Here is a 24,925-nt window from a genome sequence, read left to right as displayed (position 1 = left end):
ACTCACAACCATCTCCCCCCTGGCGGATTGCCCCACCCAAATAGTAAGCCTAACCACAGAATTAGCAAGTCTGTATCCCGATCTGAACTCACTTTGTTGTTTTCCCTTCCAGTCAGACGGCCTTCCTGGAAACTTCGCTCCTTGTACATTTCACAAATTGTTAATAAATTCTTTAAACGTTTCTCTGTTTGAGTGTTCTCGGCATGTGGTTCAAATCGGCCTTAAAAAACGATGACGGAACACTTAGGCCAGCTGGACCCAGCAGAGGCCCTCCGGAGAACCGTTTCCAAACACAACCAGTTAATCTAGGCTCATGGTTCGACCCTCGCTCCCTCCTGGATCAACAGAGACAGGTCAGTCAACAGCTAAAGAAGATGACAGCCTCAATGCAGCACTCTTTCACTGTCAGGCCCGCCACACCTCCAGGTGGCGCTGCCGGTCCTCCAGTAATACAGCAACTCCCTCATAGTCGTGATGTAACTTCCCCCAGCCCTGCGAAGTTCTCTGGAGGGGATGGGAGTTGTCGAGATTTTTTATTACAGTGCACCCTTGGTATTCAATAGGTCCCCTCAATCTTTTCCCCACAACGACGCTAATATTTCCTATGTGTTAGTATTACTGACCGGTAGAGCACTTCAGTGGGCGGAGGCAAAGTTTGCTGATTTAAACCAGTTTGGCTGTACCTATGCAGACTTCATTAAATACTTTATACTAATATTTGACATTGATATGGATCAGTCAAGCGTAGCTCAGCGTCTGCAGGCGCTCAAACAACATAACCGACCCTTAACCGAGTTTATCATAGATTTTTGCACTTTGGCTGTAGCTTCAGGCTTGAACTCCAGCGCATTGAAATCAGCATTTTTTCAAACTTTAGATGAGACTTTAAAGGATGAGCTCACTTTATTAGATAAACCTGAGGATTTAGACGAGTACATTGCCCTGGCTGTCGGGTTAGACATCAGGATAAATGAGAGGAGACGGATCCGCTCAGAGCGGACCGTTCCTAGAGTAGACCTCGCCTCCTCTTCCCACCCGCAGGCTCAGCTGTCTCCGAGTCAGGCCGAACCCGAACCCATGCAGCTGGGAAGGGCACGGTTTATGGAGAATGAGCAACAGCGACGCAGAGAGGCCGGCCAGTGTTTTTGTTGTGGTTCTACTGAACATTTAGTAACCGGATGCCCGGTTCGGCCAAAAGGAGCGGGTCTGCCGGTTATAGTGGGGCATCCGGTGGACCAAAAGCCCAGTTTGCCCCCACGTTTTACGCTGTCGGCCACACTAGTAGTAAACCAACACACAATCTCTTTAACTGCTCATTTAGATTCTGGGTGTGAGTTGAGTCTAATCTTGTAAAACAAAATCAGATTAAGACCGAATTACTGCCCATGCCACGTCAGGCTCTGGCTCTAGATGATATTACACTTCATAGGATAACCCACAGAACCGTGCCGTTAGAATTAGTTCTGTCAGGTAATCACAGAGAACACATTTCACTTTTTGTTTTTCCCATTTCCCAGACTTCACTGGTTCTGGGTTTTCCCTGGTTACAGGCTTGTAACCCCCATTTAAACTGGCAGGAATTAAGAATTGAATCCTGGTCTACTCAGTGCTTGTCGTCCTGTTTGCAGTCAACTGTATCACCTAGAACCCTTAAGGAGGGAGAGGAGGTCGAACCACCTGATCTTACCCAAGTGCCAGATGAATACCATGACTTAGGTTCAGTATTTAGTAAATCACGGGCCCTCTCTCTCCCTGCACACCATCCGTATGACTGCGCCATTGACCTGTTACCGGGGGCTACATTACCTACTAGCCGGTTATATAAGATCTCATGGCCAGAAAGAGAGACAATGGAGAATTATATAGCCGAATCCCTTTCAGCAGGCATTATCCGGCCATCCTCGTCTCCCCTCGGGGTGGGGTTTTTCTTTGTTGGCAAAAAGGACGGTTCCCTATGTCCTTGTATAGATTACAGGGGGCTAAATGCTATCACTATTAAAAACAAGTACACGTTACCGCATGTGGGTGAAATCGGCCTAAAAAACGATGACAGGTATTGTTAAGATAGTTTAGTGTCTCATTAACAAATAATTCACTCATCTGGTTATCCACATGCAAAAATAGCCTAGATAATGTTGTAAATATGCCTAAAACACAACAAATGTTGCACTGAGGCTGCTGATTGCAATAATCTCAGAAAATGTGATGCGAAAAAAGGACACTGGTTTGTTTGTTCTAACATAACTATCATTATGTCTATGCTTTGAGTAGATGGACCTAATTCTATGTTGGGACCCAAGCCATGGGTAACAACATTAAAGGCCAGTAAGAAGTTTTCTGGAACTTTTAAAATAAATAACAGTAACCTACTTCCAGCTCAGCCAGGAACAGGAACAAGAGTAATAGCAGACTACCCGTGACGTCACTGTTTGAATAAAAACCCCGCGTTCCAACAAACAGATCTCCTTCTATGCGGATCGCCACGGTAACCAGACAGAAGAGGCAAGCGCGCATATGTCTCCTTGCTGGAAAACAGACATAACTCTTTAAACTGGATCCACGAGTGCCATACGATCACGCGATCATATGCACAAAGTTAAGTAGGAATGAATTGCTGTTTGTGCATCCAGTATTCATTCACACAAGGGGGTAATTAAGATACAAGCGTGGCTTGACTTTTCTTTCTGAGGTCTACAGAAGCAAACTGTGTTCCAAAGAATTCCCTGCAGAGACACTGTCTCTACAACGCCAAGTGGAACAGTTTTCCTGGTCTCAAGGAAGGACAAAGGTACCACAACACAGCACGATGCTTTGCGTGCAGTTCGGCCCGGTCGGCAGAACGAGCCACCCCGCCCCACAGCTACAGAGGTTAGCTGCAAACTAACCCTTTGTTTACCCACACGTGGATGTTTTCCTCAATGCCCAGGACAACTTTTCTTCAGCGCGGTTCACATAAGAGGTAGTGTTTGGGCAGAGAAGATTAGTTTAGAATGAAATAATCTAAACAAAGTTTGTTTCATGACATTTGGTTTTTGTTTGTGTTTTGTTTTTGTTTTTTTAATTAAGACAAGATTTATTTAAAGGGTGGTTTTTAAACACATAAGATCGGCCATAATGTGCTTATGCATTTCAACCTTTTTAAAAGTGGTATTTTATAAAATAAAAAATAAAATTATTTTTTTTCTGCTCTCGGTGGAGGAGGACTACGCTTTTTCTCTGTCTCCCGCACCCCTCCCATATCTGCCCTGCTTCAGCTCTGTGTCTTGTCTTCTTTTTGGAGCCTCTTTTTGAATATCTTCCAAATTCTGAGTGATGGATTTGGTCAGCTGGTCTCTCAATGCAATTGATCAAGTTTTCTCAACGAGAAGACATGGTGAAAGAGAGCCCACTTGTCCAGACGGGACATTTTTCTCTGGATACACAATGGACTCCTGGCAGAAGTGGAGGATTGTGTGTTTGTTGATAATGTCAGTCGAGGATGTGGAAGATGTGTATATAATTGGATGTTTGATATCAGGATTTCCGCTTTTTGGAGTCAGCGGTTACCTGGCATATTGAGAAATTCGGGGAATGTCAGCAGCTGTTCTGGCAATTGTGAGGCTGCCTGGCATGTGTGATGGGATCTTCAGGGCGATCAGCACTCAGACTGAGACTGTTACGTGAGCTGAATCACAGACTGGATGTGATCCTTACACAGGATCGCAGGAAGGTTGTGGTTCCTGGACTCAGGGATGAAATGGGATAAATCTCGAAAGTTGTTCACTCGGATCTGGTGAAAGACCAGGAATTTGGCTGTTTGGATTCGCCTTTGAGAAGCACCAGCGAGACTCTCAAGGCTGACGTGAAATTAAGAGTCAGCCTAAACCAAATAACTATTGTTTTCCTGAATCTGGCTACCCTGCATGGCCTTGATGGCTGGCTATCTTCAACCTCTCCTGGAAGTTATGTAAACATGACGCTCTGCTCCCTCTGCCCCCTCCCTTCCCTGAGGACATCTGTGGACCTGCTCAGAACTTTGTGGCTGGTTGATGAACATTCAAACGTACCATCAAGGACAATGGCCTCTGTGACAGTGCTTCATGGACTTACTTGCACACACTCACTTGCACACACAAACATGCTCAAGATAAAAATATGCACCCCCTCACACCACCTTCACTGTTCCTGGCATGATGTTGTTTTGTAAACTTCTTTGCTTCTTTGTGCTGAGGTTTTTTGCAATCTCAAACTGTATCCTACTAAGAATAAAATGTGAAATATGATTTTTTCCCTCTACTTACCTAATGTGGCCCCTTTTCTCATCTAGCATGGGCAGCGCCTGTGAGTGGGCAGCAAAGCCTCGGTGACCCGTCCCCCCCTTGTCTTGTGTCATGATGTATGTTTGGATGGGTTGTACTGGAATTCTAATTTCCCCTCGGGGATCAATAAAGTATCTTTGAATTAAAGGTATGTGTTTGATTCTGATGACAAGCTATAAGCTTCTTTTGTTAGCTCCAACCGCTAATGGCTAAGAACACGTGCTCGCCTACTTTATAGAGTCACCTGGAGATGATTTACCCAGAAAGGTTCTTAGTTTCCAATCGAGGAAATAATATTTCCCTAAATATTATTTTGGTAAATAAAGGCAGCTAATTAAACACTATTAAGACCCATTTATTCAAAAAGGTTTGGTTCTTATTCAAAGTAATATTTCCCTAAATATTATTTTAATCAATAAAGGCAGCTAATTAAACACCGTTGAGAATTAGTCATCCAAAAAGGATGATTTTATTCAACAAATCTTTTGTTAAAATGTTATTTTGTTATATAATGTTTTATCTGATCTTGCATTGTGAATACTTGTTTGAAGGTATACCAATTATTGCATAAGTTGGTTCCAAGCCTAACGTAACTTTATTTGCAGATTCTTTAAGATAATCCTTGGTTCTCAAACATAAACATTGCATGGTAATGTTGCATCACTATTTTGGTCATGGTTTTTAACCATCTTTGATTCATTTGTTCATATTGTACATAGCCCTTAGTCTTCCTTATTCTTTCATTTTGCTTGGTAGTTTAGTTAGGTTGTTTAAGCATACTAAGGATTTGTTGATTGAAATATGCTCGACTTTGATTTGACTTATTTTTGTTGATAAATTGTTGTATTTTAAGAAATTTTGTGAATTCACTATGTGTGTGTGTACAGAGTTTTGCTGTTCAATAATGTCAGAGCTTTGCTCACCCCTTTCAAATTTGTCCTTGTCAGGATTTGGAGTTCTGCTGCCTGCTGCTTACACCTTTTCGACACTAGGTGCCGCCAGTAGGAGTGTACCTGAGGCGACAGGTGTTGTGCATCTACTCATCAGCTGGGAAGCATTTAGAGGAAGGTTGCCAACACCTCGGCACCTGAGTGTTTTTGCCTTGATTTTGATTTTGTTTCAAAGAAAGGGATTTCCACAGAAAGATTGACCCAGCCACGTCGGGTTTTGGCCTTGGATGGTTTATCTCTTCATGAGATCACCCATCAAACACTGCCTCTACAGCTTGTTTTGTCCGGTAATCACCGAGAAGAGGTATCTTTTTTTGTTTTTCCCATAGCTCAGAGTACGTTAGTACTTGGTTTTCCCTGGCTCCAGCCCCATGATCACCACATAAATTGGGCAGAATTACGGGTAGAAGTGTGGTCTGAGGGATGTCTCAATTCATGTTTACAGTCAGCCATTTGTCCTACAACCCCTGGTGAGGAAGGTATGGAGGAGGAACTCTCTGACTTAACCAGAGTTCCCCCCGAGTATCATGATCTTAAGATGGTCTTTAGCAAGTCTCAGGCCCTGTCTCTACCGCCTCATCGACCATATGACTGTGCCATTAATCTTCTTCCTGGTGTCCCTTTACCCTCCCGCCGACTCTACAGCATCTCCGGGCCAGAAAGAAAAGTAATGGAAAAATATATTGTCGAGTCTTTAGCTGCTGGGGTTATTCGTCCCTCTTCATCTCCTTTAGGGCCAGGTTTCTTCTTTGTGGGGAAAAAAGATGGAGGTTTACGCCCTTGTATAGATTACAGGGGTTTGAACGCAATTACTGTTAAAAACAAATATCCTCTTCCTCTGCTAGTTTCTGCGTTTGAGCCTGTATATGGCGCTGTTGTTTTCTCTAAGCTGGACCTCAGAAATGCCTACCACTTAGTCAGAATCCGCCAGGGAGACGAGTGGAAGACAGCATTTAAGACTCCTCGAGTACTTGGTGATGCCTTTTGGCCTAAGTAATGCCCCAGCAGTTTTTCAAGCTCTAGTCAACGACGTGTTGAGAGATTTTTTAAATATTTTTGTATTTGTGTACCTGGACGATATTTAAATTTTTTCCAGGAGTCTAGAGGAACACCGCCACCATGTGAGACAGGTTCTACAGTGTCTCCTTGAAAACAGACTGTTTGTTAAGATGGAAAAGTGCGACTTCCATCAGTCAACCATCAGTTTCCTGGGTTTTGTTCTGGAGGAGGGACGAGTTTGTGCCGACCCAGGAAAGGTCCGAGCAGTAATAGACTGGCCAGTACCTGACTCGAGGAAGAAGTTGCAGCAGTTCTTGGGGTTCGCCAACTTCTACCGAAGATTTATTAGGAATTACAGTCAGGTGGCGGCCCCATTGAATGCGCTAACTTCCACAAAGAGGACCTTCAGATGGGGTTCGGAGGCTGAGACCGCCTTCACCCGGCTGAAAAGACTGTTCTCCCAAGCGCCTGTTCTGATCCATCCAGATTCTACGAAACAGTTTACCCTGGAAGTACACGCCTCGGATACTGGGGTGGGAGCGGTGCAGCTTTCTGATCAGGATGGAAGGCTTCATCCATGTGCCTTTTTCTCCCGTCGATTGACCCCTGCTGAACAAAACTACCAGGTTGGAGACAGAGAGTTGCTGGCCATTAAGTTGGCCCTAGAGGAGTGGAGGCATTGGCTGAACATCCTGTGTTGGTCTGGACAGACCATAAAATCTGTTATACATTCAGTCAGCTAAGCGTCTCAATGCACGTCAATCACGTTGGTCTCTTTTCTATTCTCGATTTAATCTGTCTATTTCTTTTAGACCAGGTTCCAAGAACATCAAACCAGACGCTCTATCCCGCCAATTTGAACCTGAAGATACAGAGAAACATACCGAGTCTATCCTGCCGCCTAGCTGTACCGTGGGCTCTTTAACCTTGGAAATAGAGGACTTGGTGCGGCGAGCTCTCTCTGATGATCTTGGGCCAGGAACTGGACCTCCTGGAAGGACCTATGTTCCAGCATCAGTGCGATCCAGAGGGATTGGCTGGTTTCATTCGTCCATGTTCTTCGCTCACCCTGGTGTCAGTAGGACTATTGCCGCAATCACCAGACGCTATTGGTGGCCGTCCCTTCACAAAGACGTCAAGGAGTGCGTGATGGCCTGCGCCACATGCCCTAGAAGTAAGTCTTCTAATCGACCCTCTGCAGGCTTACTTCAACCTCTCAGCATCCCTGGTTGACCCTGGTCCCATGTGGCCTTGGACTATGTCACGGGTCTACCATATTCTCACGGAATGACTGTTATTATGACCATTATTGAATGATTCTCCAAGGCCTGCCACCTGGTTCCTCTCAGAAAGCTGCCATCGGCCCTCCAAACTGCTAAATTGATGGTCAAACATGTTTTTCGCCTGCATGGCATCCCCTGTTGCCTGTTGTCTGACAGGGGCCCTCAGTTTACTTCCCGTGTCTGGAGACATTTCTGTGAAGCCCTAGGGGTGAAGGTGGCGCTAACGTCCGGTCATCATCCCCAAACTAATGGCCAGGTGGAGCGCCTTAACCAGGAGTTGGAGGTGGCCCTGCGGTGCGTGACATCCACCTGCCCTGCTGAATGGAGTGACCACTTGGGGTGGATCGAATACGCCCACAACTCTCATGTCTCCTCAGCCACCGGTTATTCACCTTTTGAGGTTTCGTTGGGATACAAACCTCCGTTGTTCCCGTCGGAGGAGAAGGACATCACGGTTCCTACTGTACAACACCACATACGGAGATGTAAACGGGTTTGGAATGCCGCCAGCCGGGCGCTTCACCAGACAGCTGCCCGAAACAAGCGCTATGCAGACCGTCGAAGACAGCCTGCTCCTAGTTACCTCCCTGGTCAGAAGGTTCGGCTCGCCATATGGGACATTCCACTCAAGTCCCTGTCCAGAAAGCTCTCTCCCAGGTTCATCAGACCCTATGTAATTGATTCTCTCGTGGGTCCTGCATCTGTTCGCCTTCGTCTGCCTCCTAGTCTCCGTGTTCACCCTGTTTTTCACGTTTCTCAGTTGAAACCTGTTCAGACCAGCACGCTCTGCCCTCTGGCCTTGCCCCCTCCGCCCACCCGGGACTTTCAGGGCCACCCTGTCTACTCTGTTCGCCGCATTGTGGCCTCTCGACGACGGGGACGTTGACATCAGTACCTCGTTGACTGGGAGGGGTATGGTCCGGAGGATCGCTCTTGGGTTCCGGGTTCCTTCATTGTTGATCCCTCTTTGATCCAGGATTTCCAGGCCCACCAAGCAGCATCTTCTGGGCCGCCAGGAGGCGGCCGTTGAGGGGGAGGTAGTGTCAGGATTTGGAGTTCTACTGCCTGCTGCTTACACCTTTTCGACACTAGGTGCCGCCAGTAGGAGTGTACCTGAGGCGACAGGTGTTGTGCATCTACTCATCAGCTGGGAAGCATATAGAGGAAGGTTGCCAACACCTTGGCGCCTGAGTGTTTTTGCCTCTGAAATCTTTGCATGAATTTTTACCATGGATATCTTTTGAAGGATCTGTTGTTGCGAACTCTAACTTGCTTTGTTACCTGTTCCCGGTGTGAATCCTACCTGATCTGTTCCAGTCCTCCGTAGTGGCTAAGGCTACTTCCTGATCAAGTCTGTGAATGGCATGCTGAACTCCTTTCCTGACATTTATTCTCTCCCTGGTGGGTTATTCCGGAATCTCCAGAAAGATATGTTTATGTTGGTTCATGTTTCTGAGGTTCGGCTATTTATCTTTTCTCTTTGTTTTTTCACAGTAAGGAAGATTAGACTCATCGCTCCTGTTGTTCCTGATCAATCTTTCAATAAAAACTTATTCCTTTTACAAAGTTCTCTGAGAGTCTCTGCATGTGGGTTAAGTCGGCTGTAAAAATCATGACAGTCCTAATACCACCACCTTATTGGGCTGGTATTCACAGGACAACCCTTAATGGACCTAATTATTTTTTAACAAAATAAAGTATTAATATAAAAAATTAAATAATATATTCATATTCATAATCACAATATCTATAGATGCAAGATTAATTATATCTTAGTAGAAAATCTGCTTAAATGTAAAAGTATGGCATCTATCCAACATTAAAGCAAAGAAAAAAAATCCAGCTTGCACATAGGATGGAACAGCACTTCAGACAATCTGGGCTTTTCCTTTTACTGTGACCAGTCTCCTTTGAACATTCAGCACCATATGGGACAGACGGCTCCATCCTGAGCCTTCTCTTTCAGACCTTTTTTTTTGTAGTTAACAGACCAAAGGGTAGAAAGAGCCTGCTCAACTTATGATGTTTTCATCAAAGATTGTGAAAAAAATAAATACATGTTCAATAAATTATCAAGATTTTGCTGTCAATGCTAAGTGACCACACTTTCAAAGCATTTTCAGGAAGCTTGGCAATCAACAGTGTGTGACAGAAAGCAGTGGAGGAAAAAAATATCATTCACCATCAGTCACTGAGCTATTGCAAGATCAGATGAAGAGATCTAAGCCTTTTTAAATGGATATCCAGGCTATGCAACAGAGATAAGTGAAAATGTGTTCCTGCCTAATGCTTTAAACCAGTGGTTCTCAACTAGTCACGATTTGTAAACCACCAAGACCCCTTACTGATGTGCTATGACCCGAGTCAAGGAAATTTGTCTGTTTTTTTTTTATTTTATTTACAATGTATTATCAGCATCTGATTCTGAGGAGCAACAAGAGTTCTGATGAAAATTAAAAAGAGAGATCATATTTCTCCTATTTTAGCTTCCCTTCATTGGCTCCCTGTTAAGTCCAGAATAGAATTTAAAATTCTCCTCCTCACATATAAAGCCCTTAATGATCTAGCTCCATCATACATCAGATATCTGATTGTTCCATATGTTCCTAACAGAGCACTTCGTTCTCAGACTGCAGGTTTACTGGTGGTTCCTAGAGTCTCTAGAAGTAGAATGGGAGGCAGATCCTTTAGTTATCAGGCTCCTCTTCTGTGGAACCAGCTCCCAGTTTTAGTCCGTGAGGCAGACACCCTGTCTACTTTTAAGGCTAGGCTTAAAACTTTCCTTTTTGATAAAGCTTATAGTTAGAGTGGCTTAGTTTATCCTGAGCTATCTTCCTTATTTTTTACCTCCGTCTTCTTCCCTCCTTGTTGGTTGGAGTAAGGGGGAGTCAGGTTTAGTCTAAACCGGCTCAGTTATGGTTGAGGTGCAAACACACCCTCCATTTCTGCTACCTGTATGACCCCTTCTCTTTTCCAATGGTTATAATCAGTCTGACAGAGGCAGGTATCCCAATCATTGTGGTTTTTAGTATAACAATGACGATCAGTGGGACCCTTTGTGAGGTGCCTTGAGACGACATTGTTGTAAATAAGCGCCGTTTAACTAAATAATCTGAACTGAAACTATCTGTGTAGTTATGCTGCTATAGGCTTAGGCTGCTGGAGGACATAACGACCACTTTCACCCTCTTCGCTACATTCTCACACTACTCTCCAATTTTGCAATGTTTGCTGTTATTTCAGCTTTTAACCTTGTTCTCTCTTTTCTCTTCCTAGAAGCTACGCCTGGCCTGGCTCTGTGTCTGCCTGTGACATCTTTCTGGAGAGGGGAATTGTCCGAGCTTCTGCTGGCAACAACTTAATGCTCACCCTCTACCAATGATCCACATAGCCCTGTCTTTTAGTGTTTAACCCTTTCTCTCTCATAGACATGGAAATTGACTGAGCTTTTACTGTAACTAATTATATGTGCTCTCTTTCAGACTCTAACCTTGAAAACTGGCTCAGAGTTTATCTGTTCTTTCTTTCTAGGTGAAACGACTAAAGGAGCTACATCCATTAACATTAACTTTTCCTTCCCATAGAAAGTACTTCTGGATCAGTGCTTCTGTGTTCTTTTTGTGTCTCTGCTCTGTTCTCTCAAACCCCCAGTCGGTCGTGGCACATGGCCGCTCACACTGAGCCTGGTTCTGCTGGAGGTTTATTCCTGTTAAAAGGGAGTTTTTCCTCTCCGCTGTCGCTACATGCATGCTCAGTATGAGGGATTGCTGCAAAGTCAACGCCAGTGACTGTCCACTGTCTCTACATGCTCATCCGGGAGTAGGGAATGCTGCAAGTCTCTGACTGGATGCAATCTGCTGGGTTTCCTTAGATAGAAAAACTTTTTATCCAATTTGAATAAAAAGCTAACTCCGACTGCACTGTTCAATTGTTAGGATTAATTGGAATATATGTACCTGACTGTTGTGAAGTGCCTTGAGACAACATGTGTTGTGAATTGTGGCTACATAAATAAAACTGAATTGAATTGAACATATTTTTCAGATTAGAAGGACTCTGAAAGATCAAGTGTTGTGTCTGCTCTTACTGCACACTGCAGACTCTTGCTGCTTCTGCAAATGTCTTTCCTTTGTATCGTATTACTACATCACACTCATTTCACAATCCTGTTACCCGTTACAGTTCATAGTGATAAGGTTTGCATACTATAATATGACGGGGCTTATAGTCTGGGTCGTAGCTGCGTTTCACTATGCTCAATTAGTGTTTTGAACCTTTGTGTGTTTTATGTTATGGTGTAAAACTATGAGTGTGAACTCACATCACACAGGACCTTATTGCCATTATATGGAGTGTGAACAGACTAGACTCCAGGGATGTTTTTTTTTTTTTCTTGTCATTTTTTGCCCACAGTAAAGGTCAGTAAATTGCTGACAGCTGTTGAGGATGACAGCTTTAATTATTGATATGAGAGAATAGAAAAGACTTTATTTGTCACGATGTGGTTTTGGATCGGACCAAAGTGCAGACAAGAGCTCGACAGGATCATCTTTGTAATTCAAAGATTTATTTATAAGGTCAAAACACGTAGCGAAATCACTGCAGGTTTCCCAAGGCAAGGCGTGGCAAAAAACAAAGCATAATCATGGATGAGAACGAGGTGTGACGAACACAAAGAAGCAGCCATGAACAGAGACACCAAACCAACTAATATACTGAGGAAACACAAAGGCAGGTAATCAAGGGAACTGAGAACAGGTGTGACAAGGAGGCAGAGAAGCAGAAGGAACAGGTGAAACAAATACAAAGGGTGAGGAAGAGTGAGAGGAATAAACAAACAGAAAACACAAACTAAGCAAGAGCATAAAACAGGGGAGGAAATAAAGAACTAGAATAACTATGAACTAAAGTAAACAGAGAAACTAGAGGGAAACATAGAAACAAAAACAATAATCTAAGAAATATACAAGAGCCCATAAGAATCTGAATTACAAAATAAACAAACGTAAACAATAACTAAAGCTGGAATAAGAACAAATACCTAACCATAACTAAACACAGAGATACTAAATAAGAATCCAAGGGTGAATAATAATAATAATAATAATACAAAAAATAATAAGAAAGCAACAAAAAAAAGGAACTAAGAGTTAGAGGAACACAATTCACACAAGGAGATGGGAGATGGAGGAAAAGAAACAAATAAACATGATGCAAAAACCAAAATAGAAACATCTAGACAAAATAAACCCTCACAAGACACCAAAGCCAAAGTCCAAAATATCACACTGTGACATAATCCCCCCCTCAAGGTCGGATTCCAGACGTCCTTTTAACAACCCGAAGGCCAAAGTCCCAAAAGAAAAAAAAAAAAAAACAACCCGACCAGGGTGGGCGGAAGGAGGCCTTGGGAGGAGGGCCAGAGTCCAAAACAAAAGTAACTCCCAATAAACAAAACCAACAAAAACAGAGTCCATAATCTCCAGGAACGAGAACAAAAATCCAGGAGGCCGATGATCAGGGGGCTGCGACAACAAGCCAGCGACGAAGGAGCTGATGATCCGGGGGTCGTCAACGACGAAGTAGCCAGCAAAGTGGCCGATGGTCCAGAGGCCTACAGCGACGTAGCCAGCGGTGAAGAGAGTGATGATCCGGGGGTCGGCAGCGACGAAGTAGCCAGCGAAGTGGCCGATGGTCCGGATGTCAGGTTTAAACAACCTAAAATACTTATAACATCACAAAAAGAAGAGAAAGACAAATAATTAGTTACTTTACTCGCTGCGAGAACGGACAGAGATGTGCTTTCAGTTACAAATCTCTTACCGCTCTGAAAACCATCTGTCCGTACTTCTCTTTTTACTCTGTCCGTACCTCTCTTTTTATTATCTTTGGGGGCTCCCTAGTTACAAAAAACATTGCTCTCTAAAGGATGGGAAAAACAGCTGCAATGTATACAGGTCATAAACACCATCATCATGTAACAACACACTTCCACAGTCTCCCCCATCTTAAGATCAGTGTGTCTTCTGTTCAGCACAATCAGCCATCATCTTTATGCCCTCCTCAACTGTGACTGCTTCCTTTCCAGCTCCACCTTTGATCCTTGCCTGCAGACAAACTCATCACATCCTTACTCACACATACATCATAGACGGTTATAAAGATCAAATAGTCAAGTTAAAGAAAAGGAAAATATATAAGATAAATCTATATTCAATTATTCCAACATTTCCCCCCTGTTTATCTTATATTTGCTTATATTCTCATATCACTTAAACAGCCACTTCTTTTGGATTTTTCAGCTAGCCCTTAGGTGCTTGTAATGTTTAGTTGGAAATAGTTCTATCCATTTAGAAAATGCATTTATAATGACTAAACCGATCTTTTTCCCTTCACTGTGGTTTAACTCAATAAAATCCATATGCATTGTTTGAAGGGGTATCTAGGTTTTGGAAATTGTCCCCTTCGTGGTCTTAAATTCCCTTGTGGATTATGTTTTGCACATGTTAAACATGTTCTACAAAATTTTGTTTGTGGAATAAGAATTAAATCCATATGTTATATAATATTTATGTGTCTGTCCTACCATTCCTCCCTGTTGAGACATTGTGAAACACGATGGCTCAATATTGCCACCCATTTATATAGGTTCTTTGGTAGGACAGGTTTATTATCTGGTCAAATATAGATTTCATCTTTTAATGCAGCTCCATGTTTGTTCCACATTTCTATCTCCTGTGGTGGGCTTTGTTGTTGCATTTCTTTTAACACTGTATCTTTTGTCACCAATGCATATCCTGTTTGTATCTTCCCTCTCTCATCTTTTCTGGAGGAACCATTCACATAAACTATTTCACTCTGTACCAGAGGTTGATCCTGCAAATCACTTCTAGTTTTTGCTTCTTTTTCTGCTAATTCTTAACAATCATGTTGAATTTCATCTTCAGGTGTGGGTAACAATGTTGCTGAGTTTAATGTGGTGCACCTTTCTATAGTTAAGTGTGGTTGTCACAGTAAGGTTGACATGCAGGACAAATGTCTGGCAGGTGATAGAAAGGTCATATTTGTTTGCAGTAATAATGCTGAAACTGCATGGGGAACTCTTAAAGTTAAAGGGTGGAATAACACTACTTCACTACTGGCACTGACTTCAACTGCCATTGAGGCTGCAATTACAGCTCTCACACAATATGGTTGCGCACACGCAACACTATCTAGTTTTGAAGAGAAATAGGCCATTGGTTTCATTTTATCTCTATGTTGTTGAACCAGAACGGAAGTCATAAAATGTTCCTTGCAATCTACCATCTGAACAAATGGTTTACTATAGTCCGGTAATGCTAAAGCAGTACTGGCTACACTCCATTTCAGTTCAGACGTCATTTTCAGCTCTTCCTCATACATTAGTTTGTTTAATGGAGCTACTATTTCTGCATAATTTGGCACCGAGTTTCTACAATAATTAGTTAGTCCAAGGAAGGACATCATTTGCTTTTTTGTTACTCGTTTTGGAACTTGTAATACTACAGTATTTCTTTCTTCTACAATTGTGTGTTCCCCTGCGCTAAGATTGTGGCCTAGGTATTTGACCTCATTTTTACACAACTGAAGTTTCTTTTTACTGACTTTGTGTCCCTCTTCTGCTAAATGTTTTAATAATGCCATTGTGTCATTTTTACAGGTCTCCTCATCAGGAGAGGCTAATAGCACATCATCAACATATAGTAAAACCTGACTACCTCCTGGAGGGTCAAACTTGGCCATAATTGCACTCATTATCTCAGAGTATATAGTTGGACTTTCATAGTAGCCTTGAGGTAATCTGGTATAAGTATATCTTTGTCCCTCAAAAGTGAATGCAAACCAGAACTGACTATCTTTATCTATAGGTACAGAGAAAAATGCATTGCTTATATCAACTACAATAAATATTCTAGCATCTGGTCTTAGGGAATTTAATAATGTATAAGGATCAGGAACACACGGTGCTCTCTGAACAACTGCATTATTAACTGCCTGTAAGTCTTGTACCATACGTCATCCAGTTGATGGAGCTTGTTTTTTAACTGGAAAAATGGGGGTGTTACATGGTGAGTCGTCGTCGTCTTCCGCTTATCCGGGACCGGGTCGCAGGGGCAGCAGACTCAGCAGAGACGCCCAGACGTCCCTCTCCCCAGACACCTCCTCCAGCTCCTCCGGGTGGAGCCCAAGGCGTTCCCAGGCCAGCCGAGAGACATAGTCCCTCCAGCGTGTCCTGGGCCGTCCCCTGGGCCTCCTCCCAGGGTTGAGTCCTCGCATTTTATTATCACCCCTGCAGTTATTAAATCCTTTATTACTGGTTTTATTCCTTCATGTGCATCATGTTTCAAAGGGTATTGTTTTACACTGTGCCTGTATTCTGTTTTTGCCCTGATTTGGACAGGTAACACTCCTTTTACTAAGCCTACGTCAGAAGGGTCTTTTGACCATAACTTATCAGGGACTTCTTTCAAGAACTGTTCCTCCTGTTCAGTAAGGAATATTTCTCATTGTTGCTTTGTATGCAAATGTATCCCTTCCCGCACTGTCACTGTCCAGAATAATGGCTTCCTAGTTAATCCTGTGGATACACTAATTTCTGTATTCATTGTTGTTGCAAACCAGTCTGTGGCATCTTTTCCCCTGTGCACTATTCTTCCCATGTCCTGCCACTTGAGTTCTTTATCCTTGAATAAAGATATGTGTGGAGGTGTCCACATTTTGCAAAGCTTCTTAGTGTCTTCCACTAACACTACTTCAGCAACTGACGTACTCTTCCCATCTGCATAAACATAAGTTACCATGACTTTTGTAGGGGTTACTTTAGTTAATGCTTCTCCATAAGTTTTATCTGGTCCAGGAGTATTTTTATGCCACATGGTAATTTAGATCATCTGGTGTCATCTGATCTTGTAGTTGAGTAATGACATTTCTTCCTTCTGTTAATAAAGCTGTCCCTATGTCTAGGGGTAACTTGTTCGGAACATTAGAATAGATAGCTGACATGACTGTCCATTGGGATCTCTTATCCAAACTGGTTCAGACTCACAGACTTGTGTCAATTTCCCACTAGCTGACCTTACTGTTATTTGCTGATCACTAAGTCTGGAATTTGGGATTGTTTCTCTACAGATGGTCCTGCATGCTCCGGTATCACAAAGAAAAGTAATTGATTTTCCATTCAACAGTAAGGTAACTTCAGGTTTAATGCTATCTAGGGAGAGAAGGTCCTGGAAATTTAGGAGGACATCCTGCCCCTGTGTTTTTGGTTTTTTGTTTTCATCGGTGTCTGACTTACTAGAAACAATTTCACTTGTTTTCTGTCCTAGTCATGCTGAATTATTATTTCTCCTTTCAGGACAGTCTCTGATCAGATGTCCTTCTTTTCCACAAAACCAGCATCCTGAGGTGTATTGTGTGTAATTTCCTCTGCCTACTCCTCCTCTCTGACCCCTGCGATTTTGTCCCCTGCCCCTAAATCCTCCTCTTCCTTTGTTGTTCTGATAATAAATCTGTTCTTCTTCTTCTTCTTGCTGAAAAAAGGTGCTGGCTATCTTTTTCTGTTTTTTATCCTTCATTACTTTTTGTGCACGGAGGGCATGATTAACATAGTCTTCTAGATTTGCTGTGGGGAACCCTATAAAATGTCTCCTTACCTAGGTATTAATTGCATCCCTGGAACCAGCATGTAGTGCATTTTTTTAACTGCTGTCGATAAGCTCCTTGCTCGTTTTCATCTTCTTGTAGACCACTGTGTATTTTAAAGACTTTTGTCAGTCTAATCCTATATTCTTCAAAATGCTCTTCCTCCTTTTGTTTCACTCTGGCTATTTCTGCGTAGTCAGCTCTGCGTCTGTATCTAACTGTAAGCCTATCGATTAATCCCCTCACTCTGTTTGTTCTGTTGTTAAAAAGAGTAAAATATTTTCTAAGGTTACACAGAAAAAACCCGTGTCATGCCATGAACCTCCGTGACAAGCTGTATCAACAGCCTCCAGCGTCTCAAAACAATAATAAAAATAATAAAAAAAATAAACACAAAACATACATGAGGTATGGGATGGATTTATTCACCAAAGGGACTCATTTTAGCCCATCCAATCCTGTCAAACCTCATCAGATCTTTGGTACAAAACAAAAACTTTCCACCTACTCTTTTTACTCACTTTCTTTTGTCCTGCTATTCTACTTTGCGAGTCCATCAAAAATTACTACACAGCACTCCGACCTTTTCTGCTTTCCACAAAAACGTCCATTCTTATCTCCTGCATCACATCTCTCTCTTTTTAGTTACTTTTAACCAATAATCTACATCCTCATAATCTTCTTTGTCCATTTTTCTTAAATCACGTGTACTTTTAATGTACTTTTCATTATTGCATCCTATAGATTAACTAATTTTTTTAGAGTTTAAACGACCATCATAATGATATGTGGTTATCCATTTATCAAAATATTTTAATTTTAATATTTTAATTTGATCCTGCACTTCTATAAATTTCCAATCTTTGCATTGTAATTCATTTTCTTGTTTATTTTTACTCGCCCCTTTTCCCATTTATTTTTTTTATTTTTTATTTGGTCCAGTATATAAATATGTTGTAATTATGAATCTGAGAATATTATTTAATATTTCATATTAATATTTTAATATTTTATCAAATAATATTTGTTGTTTGTTAAGGGTTGTCCTGTGAATAACAGCCCAGTAAGGCAATGGTACTAGGACAAAATAGAAAGGTATTGAACAGCATAAACTCTGCACATATATGGAATGAATTCACACAATTTGTTAGAATACAAGAATTTATTAACAAAAATAAGTCAACTCAAAGTCAAACATATTTCAATCAACAAACTCTTTACTATGCTAAAACAATCCAACCCAACTACCAAGCAGAATTAAAGAATAATGAAGACTAATGGGCTATGTACAACATAAACAAGTTGATTAAAGATGATTGGAAATCATGACCAAAAAGAGTGATGCAGCATTAACATGCAATGTTTATGTTTGAGAACCAAGGATTATCTTGAATAATCTGGAAGCGAAGTTAAGTTAGTCTTGGAACTAACTTAAGCAATAATCAGCAAGCGTTTAGACAACCGTTCACAATGCAAGATCAGATAAAATATTCTTTTAATAAAATAATGTTTTAAATAATGATCTGCTGAATAAAACCAACCTTCTGGATGACCATTTCTCAATGGTGTCTAAGTAGCTGCCTTTAGTTATTGAAATAATATTCGAAGAAATGTTATTAAGGGAGTATTTTGGAAAAAAGCCAAATCTTTCTGGAGAAATGGGCTTAATGGTGTTTACTTAGTTATCAAATTTAGTAAATGATGTTTAGGAACTATTATTCACCAGCTTGAAAACCAACAACCTTTCTGTTGAATACTCTAGTAGCAAGCACGTGTTCTTATCGGTTAGCAGTTAAGCTAACAAAGAAGCGGATAGCTTAGCACCAGAATCAACACATACCTTTAAAATACCAGGGTTAATAAAAGGGTTAAAATACATAAGCGCGGATGGCGCGTTATGAGCAATGTTCTGTTTAAAATCACCCTTCAAATAAAGTTTGTCTTAACTTTAAAAACATACAAAGAACACAAACCGGCACGTGTGCTGTAGGTAGCCTACCAGAGGCCGGAGGCCTGCAGCGACGTAGCCAGCGGCGGAGATGCAGGCGATCAGGAGGCCTTCTACGAAGTAGCCAGCGGCGGAGATGCAGGCATCTAAGAGGCCGGCGACGAGGCCAGAGGAGGAGCTTGGAGACAAGCAGGTGTGTGTCAGGCTTGGAGACAAGCAGGTGTGTGTCAGGCTCTGGTGTGTGTCAGGCTCTGGTGTGTGTCAGGCTCTGGTGTGTCATGGTGTGTGTCAGGCTCTGGTGTGTCATGGTGTGTGTCAGGCTCTGGTGTGTCATGGTGTGTGTCATGCGCCACAAAGTCAGTCATAAAGTCTGGTGCATAGTCAGTCAAAGTCAAAGAGTCAGTCCGTATTTCCAGTAGCACCCCCCAGAGGAAACTGAGCAGGTGCTCTTGACCAGGTTGTGGAGGCAGCCCACCCACGAGCTCCTCCGGAGCATGACAAGGAAATGGAGGCAGCCCGACCACGGGCTCCTCCGGAGCATGACGAGGAAATGGAGGCAGCCCGACCACGGGCTCCACCGGAACAAGGCGAGGAAATGGAGGCAGCCCGATCACAGGCTCCTCCGGACCTAGGCGAGGTTCAGATGACCCTGAAGCGGCCGGTTGTAGTTCTGAAGAACATGAAGAGGCCGGCTGTGGCTCTGAAGAACCTGAAGAGGCCGGCGGAGGCTCTTGTAGCTTGGCTGCAGGCAGAGGCTCTTGTAGATTGGCTGCAGGCGGAGGCTCTTGTAGATTGGCTGCAGGCGGAGGCTCTTGTAGCTTGGTTGCAGGCGGAGGCTCTTGTAGCTTGGCGGCAGGCAGAGGCTCTTGTAGCTTGGCTGCAGGCAGAGGCTCTTGTAGCTTGGCTGCAGGCGGAGGCTCTTGTAGCTTGGCTGCAGGCGGAGGCTCTTGTAGCTTGGCTGCAGGCGGTGAGTCCAGAGGCTTGGCTGCATGCTGTGAGTCCAGAAGCTTGGCTGCATGCTGAGGCTCTGTAGACATGGCGACGGCCGGTTGTGGTGCATCAGCCGAATTCCCGGCAGACGCAGCCAAAGAGACTGGCTGGGTGGTCCCATTTATGATCCTCTGCCGCTCAGTCTCCAGGATCTCCACCATCAGTGGACTAGGGGAGTAGTGTCCCCACTCAATTTTCCACTCCATTAACTGGCTCAGGACCTTCAAAATGTGTTCAGGCGAGCCACTAGAAACTAGCAGGTGGATGGCTAGGTCCGTAAGGACTTTGCCTCTTCTGAGCACCTGTCTCATGAAGTCCAAAGAATATGGTGAATAGCAGACAGGCACAAAACTCAGATCAGCTTCTTTGGCAGGTGTGTGAAGCTCTGTGGGAGCCGCTGTGGGTAGGTTGGGCCCGGCCGGAGTTGCTGCAGCTAGAGTGGAGCGCTTGCGGCGAGGGCAACAAGCTGGGGAGTTATGGTTCCGATTCGGCACAATATCCATGGCAGCCCGGTCAAAAACACTGAAACACTCCTCCATCTCCTCCAGCAACAAAGGCGAGGGTAAAATCTCAACCCCATACAAAGCCTGAAGCGTCTCCTCTTTCTGCTTAATCCTTATTTTAAGTTATTTAGCTCTGTCTGCTTGGTCCTCATGACTGGTTCCTTCTGTCACGATGTGGTTTTGGATCGGACCAAAGTGCAGACAAGAGCTCGGCAGGATCATCTTTGTAATTCAAATATTTATTTATAAGATCAAAACACGCAGCGAAATCACTGCAGGTTTCCCAAGGCAAGGCGTGGCAAAAAACAAAGCATAATCATGGACAAGAACGAGGTGTGACGAACACAAAGAACCAGCCATGAACAGAGACACCAAACCAACTAATATACTGGGGAAAGACAAAGGCAGGTAATCAAGGGAACTGAGAACAGGTGTGACAAGGAGGCAGGGAAGCAGAAGAAACAGGTGAAACAAATACAAAGGCTGAGGAAGAGTGAGAGGAATAAACAAACAGAAAACACAAACTAAGCAAGAGCATAAAACGGGAGGAAATAAAGAACTAGAATTACTATGAACTAAAGTAAACAGAGAAACTAGAGGGAAACATAGAAACAAAAACAATAACCTAAGAAATAAACAAGAGCCCATAAGAATCTGAATTACATAATAAACAAACATAAACAATAACTAAAGCTGGAATAAGAACAAATACCTAACCATAACTAAACACAGAGATACTAAATAAGAATCCAAGGGTGAATAATAATAATAATAATACAAAAAATAATAAGAAAGCAACAACAAAAGGAACTAAGAGTTAGAGGAACACAATACACACAAGGAGATGGTCCAAAATGTCACACTGTGACATTAATCTAGATTTGAATGTTTCTTTACAGCATATTCAGATAAATAAAAAAATACTGATTAAATATTGTTAGTTTAATAAAAAGGTGAATCAGTTCTGACCCAAGGTTTTATGAGGCCCTAAGCAGAATGTTATTTTGGTGCCCCCTTACAGTTAACCCCACTAGCCACTATAGGGCCACTGATCCCTTTTACTGTGCCTGCAATTTTGCAATCAATAGTCTGAGCCAAGTATTAACAATTCAGTCAAAAGTAAATGTGGAAAAAACCTATTACTCCGATCATTTCACAAACAAAGAATATCTTTATTCTACCCCTTTTCTAACATGACATGAAGGTTTATCTTAGTATGTTTACAAGTGGTGCAACTCTCTACCTGTCATGTGTGAAGTGAAGTATTCTTGGGCCCAAATGGGGGTCCTAATTAGTCGCAAAGTTAGCTTATTGCTTGGGTCGGCCTCGAGTAAAAGAACACACAGCAGTGGGAGTGACAGCAAGCATTGTTTGGAGAATTGTTGCAAAACAAATACTGGAAGAGTTCACCAATGGAAGGGATATTTATTGTATTATCTTACAGGGTTCACGCTATACATTTGCGGTTTTAACTTTAAATGTGAATCTACCTGGTATGAAGTGTTGGCCATTTCCTAGTAATGTATAAACAGTATGACCAAATCTACCCTTATGTGTCCTTTTGTTTGGTCACTTTTGTGTTATGTTTCCATTAAGTCAACTATTTGAGGTATTGTTCTATGTAGGGACATATTTGCTTCTTTTTGGATTTTGTTTTTTTGAAAAAAACAGTCTTTCAGTGTATTTTATGCCTTCCCTACTCAGTCCTTAACAATTAACTTGAGGCTGTGTTTAACCCCTTTCTTGTTTGTATGTGTTTTATATCTAAATAGACAGGCAGGCTCAGGCCTGACGCAGCATTAAGATATTTTACTGCACATTTTTGTAAGCTGTTGATGCAAAAATGTCAGGAAGCAATTTTTTTTTATATGCCTATGTTCTTAGTAATCTCTCATGTGAAGCAAACCACACCAAATAGTGGCACTAATATGAAGTCCTACACTATTGCTGATGAACATCTTTATTAATTGGTTGTGATGTTTGGAGCCTGTTTGTTGTCTGTCTCATGCCGCCCCCATCTGCTTTGTTGCATTTAGCTTTACGCCTCTAATCTGCAGGGTTATTATAGTTAACAAAACAATCGTAAAAACGAAAACTGAAATTGAGTTATTGTTTTTAATTAAAGGGAAAAAGTATTTCTAATTGAAACTGAACTAAAACGTTTTAGTGCACTAAAACGCACTGTAATTAAAGACACAATACCTGTTTTTATTTTTATTTATTTATAAGCCTCAAGAACTGATGTGAAATTATTTTTCTTTTTTTTTCCACATGAGCAGTTTACGTCCGCTGTCGGCCGTGTCACTCACCATGCTTGCCCGCAAAATGACGACAGCAAAAGTCGGGAGAAAGCGCCCGAGTCCTTAATCGGAATTGTTTGAGTATGACTGCGAGAGAGATAAAAGCAAGTGTCTTGTAGTAGAAACGAGTGATAAAATATGTGGAATACTTATCAAGGAGAGAAGTTGCTAGTACCTTGACAAGCTAGCATACCCGGAGTTGCTGCGCTGAAAGAGAAGCCACATTGCGGGCAGGTATCACTGGGAAGGAAACAACAATGGAGTTCTTTCACTGTCGAACAAGCTGCTGGCCAGTTAATACACAGGAACACCGCAACCAGAAGGTTGCACTGGTGAATATGTTTATTGTGACTGGGACATCCACACCACTATGTGATTGAGATTAAGTATACATATTTTTATGTTCTCGTGTGTCCTTATATGGACTATTTTGAGCAGGCAGGCTTTATTAACCAATAGATATATACAGAATTTCACAAATATTTACTCAAGTATTGATAAACTAAAACAAGAACTAAAACTAATTCAAATGACACAAAAACTAAGCATTATTGAAATAATACTGACCAATAAATACTAGCATACCCACTCTAAAAACTAATTAAAGGTAACTGAATTAGAGGAAAAAAAGATCACAATGAACTAAAAGTATAAAGTCCAAAGCTATAACTTTACTCAACCTTACTGACCTGCTCTATTTAAATGCTCTCCCTTACCACAGCTCTTCACCAGATGATTGAAAACTCCTGTTCTCAAATAATCTGTAGATATGAGAAGATGTCCAACTTTCCTTCCATTCCCTTGCCTGATCTTCATGTTATAACCTTGTTTCGGTGCCCTGTTTCATCTTGCTCCTGCCTGACTTCTGCCACGTTTCTGATTTCTGGACAACAACCTTGCTTCTGTGCCATGACCTCCCGAGTATTTCCTAACGGCTGGATTCGTAAACCTATGTCTGCCTTCTGGTGTTTGACCCCTGCCTGTGTTTTGGCTTCCGGATTGACGATCTGCTTCTCACCTCTCTCCTGCCTGATTGTCACCTGCTGTAACGTCATCATCACTTCCGCTCTCCTCTGGTCTCTCTGGAAAGTGAAGGAGCAAACAAACAGGAACAAGTTCCCCACCTTGATAATGAAAAGTCTTTTAGAAGTCTTTTGAAAAACCCTGACTCTTTAACAACCACTGACCTGTTTTCAACTTTTGCAGAGGTTTCTGCTAGTTCCTGCAGATGTTTTCTGACTCCCGCCAGTCTTTCTGTTAAAATAAACCTTTTGAAATGCTCTGTGTGTGGCTAAAATTTGGGGTCCACAGTCTGGTGCCGTACAGTTTATGCTTCTGTTTTTTTTTTACATGGACAAAAAAAATCCTACTTTAAAAACTGCTAAAAACATTTAATAGATTTTTTCTCGGATTAGCTCATGATCATCTCCAGCTAGAGGTGAATACTGCGTTATACAGTATTTGTGCTGTCAAATTTGAAATGTAGCAGAAACATGCGCTCTGAGATCATACATAGGAGATTAAAGAGATGAAAGATGTACATCTGCTCTAGAGGGAGAGGTAACCAAATTCAAGACAAGGAAACGTTTCCAACATTTTTTTTTGTGCAAAAGGTTAGGTCAGCTTTTACAAAGATCTACAAAGCTGCAGAGAACACTCTTATTCATGACTGAAATTGATAGCAATGCTACAAGTTATGCATTACAAATTCCAATAGCATCTTCCCTAAAAACTGTATGAAACTGACAACTTATGAAAATTTCATGGCAAAGCATTATGTAATCAATGACATATTTGGTTTGGTTTGGAGATGGCAATTGATTTTAATTGTTTTCACTAATTAAATCGGAGAGGACAAACAAATTAGAGGGCAAAAACACAAGAGGATACAGTCACAACTCATCTCGGAGGTTGTACTAGGCATGACCTGGTGGTATCATGCTATAGCAAGGTTTTAAAAAGGTATTATGACCCGGCTCAAAGGCCACAAC

Source organism: Girardinichthys multiradiatus, chromosome 9, assembly GCF_021462225.1.
Source record: "Girardinichthys multiradiatus isolate DD_20200921_A chromosome 9, DD_fGirMul_XY1, whole genome shotgun sequence".
NCBI lineage: Eukaryota > Metazoa > Chordata > Actinopteri > Cyprinodontiformes > Goodeidae > Girardinichthys > Girardinichthys multiradiatus.
The sequence above is the reverse complement of the archived record's forward strand: the minus strand, read 5'-3'. Positions refer to the sequence as shown.